A 2,198-nucleotide genomic window follows, 5' to 3' on the forward strand; every position below is an offset into this window, starting at 1 on the left:
GGCAAGTGCTCTACCAACTGAGCTACCGAAGCACGACTCACGCCCGGCCCTCACAGCTTTACTTCTGCCAGTATCTCGTCTCCTACCTTCCAAACTTTACAGAAGCTCTCCTGCGAACCTTGCAGAACTAGCACTCCTGAAAGAAAGGATATTGCGGAGACACGGCTTAGCCACAGCCTGGGGGATGTTTCCAGAATGAGATTTTCACTCTGCAGCGGAGTGTGCGCTGATATGAAACTTCCTGGCAGATTAAAACTGTGCGCCCGACCGAGACTCGAACTCGGGACCTTTGCCTTTCGCGGGCAAGTGCTCTACCAACTGAGCTACCGAAGCACGACTCACGCCCGGCCCTCACGGCTTTACTTCTGCCAGTATCTCGTCCCCTACCTTCCAAACTTTACAGAAGCTCTCCTGCGAACCTTGCAGAACTAGCACTCCTGAAAGAAAGGGTATTGCGGAGACACGGCTTAGCCACAGCCTGGGGGATGTTTCCAGAATGAGATTTTCACTCTGCAGCGGAGTGTGCGCTGATATGAAACTTCCTGGCAGATTAAAACTGCTTCGGTAGCTCAGTTGGTAGAGCAGTTGCCCGCGAAAGGCAAAGGTCCCGAGTTCGAGTCTCGGTCGGGCACACAGTTTTAATCTGCCAGGAAGTTTCATATCAGCGCACACTCCGCTGCAGAGTGAAAATCTCATTCTGGAAACATCCCCCAGGCTGTGGCTAAGCCGTGTCTCCGCAATATCCTTTCTTTCAGGAGTGCTAGTTCTGCAAGGTTCGCAGGAGAGCTTCTGTAAAGTTTGGAAGGTAGGAGACGAGATACTGGCAGAAGTAAAGCTGTGAGGGCCGGGCGTGAGTCGTGCTTCGGTAGCTCAGTTGGTAGAGCACTTGCCCGCGAAAGGCAAAGGTCCCGAGTTCGAGTCTCGGTCGGGCACACAGTTTTAATCTGCCAGGACGTTTCACTGTAGATTCAGGTTTTGCGTCCTCACCGTTTTCTCAAATAAGTCAAGACACATTTTCTGCTTTTCAAAATGCGAATATTGCCGGTTCAAATGCACTGCCGAATAACACTGAGGAGCATGTTTCAGACACCAGTGCATTGTTATTACAATTAATGCAACAAATGACAGAAAATCTTTAGTAGTTAGACACAATGGGACAACACTAGAGACAAACACAGCAGAGTTAGACGCAATGGAACAAAATCAAGAACAGTCACAGAAACAAATGGAACGAAATCAGAAACAAATTAAAGAAACACTTCAAGAAACACGTGAAGATTTAACTACTGAGTTACATAACATCGAATCGAAATGTCAAAAAGTCTGTAATGACGTAAAAACACAAATTTATGAGCATTTTCAACCTATTTTTCGCGGCATGAAAATGCATTACAGAATCACGAAGCAGCCATAAAAGAACTGCTAACTATTGTTCATGAAAATCATGAGACCTTGCGAGCTAAAATTGAGTCAGTTGCATCTACCTATTCGGTTACGCAACTTGCAAAAACTCAGGAAAACTTAAAGGACACAGAAAATACTCTGAAATTTGGTTCAGAAAGACACATGGAGGAAATTAGATAATTATCAGAGAAAGTGTTCGATTTTTCGGATCAGCTAAATAATTTATCTACGAATGTAGATGATAATCTGAATGACACAAGAGCGGTAGTCTTTAATGGTACAGAAGAGTACGAATAAATTAGGAATTTCAAACAAAATCAGAATCAAATACGCAACACAAAACAGAAATCCGGGAAGTACAAGAAAAAATGGCTCTGAGCACTATGGGACTCAACTGCTGAGGTCATTAGTCCCCTAGAACTTAGAACTAGTTAAACCTAACTAACCTAAGGACATCACACACATCCATGCCCGAGGCAGGATTCGAACCTGCGACCGTAGCGGTCTCGCGGTTCCAGACTGCAGCGCCAGAACCGCGCGGCCACTTCGGCCGGCCGGGAAGTACAAGATCAGTTGGCACAAGTAATACAAGTATTATATATTTCAGGGGAGACTCGCGCTCCAAAAGGGGAAGAGCGACTTAGAAATACGGAAAACCCAAAAAATAATAACACAGGGCATTTCGGAAATTATAAAAGAAACTTCCTGGCAGATTAAAACTGTGTGCCCGACCGAGACTCGAATTCGGGACCTTTGCCTTTCGCGGGCAAGTGCTCTACCATCTGAGCTATCGA

The 2,198-nt window shown here is 45.8% G+C and overlaps 2 non-coding genes across 2 annotated transcripts; one reads left to right on the plus strand and one right to left on the minus strand.

Annotated features, from left to right (window-relative positions):
• Positions 1-258: 258 nt before the first annotated feature.
• Positions 259-333, minus strand: Trnas-cga (transfer RNA serine (anticodon CGA)). Its single transcript has one exon. It is a non-coding gene; the product is annotated as a tRNA-Ser (tRNA).
• A 224-nt stretch (positions 334-557) lies between these two features.
• Positions 558-632, plus strand: Trnas-cga (transfer RNA serine (anticodon CGA)). Its single transcript has one exon. It is a non-coding gene; the product is annotated as a tRNA-Ser (tRNA).
• Positions 633-2,198: the final 1,566 nt, after the last annotated feature.

The sequence above is a fragment of the Schistocerca nitens genome, chromosome 9 (assembly GCF_023898315.1).
Source record: "Schistocerca nitens isolate TAMUIC-IGC-003100 chromosome 9, iqSchNite1.1, whole genome shotgun sequence".
Taxonomy (NCBI): domain Eukaryota; kingdom Metazoa; phylum Arthropoda; class Insecta; order Orthoptera; family Acrididae; genus Schistocerca; species Schistocerca nitens.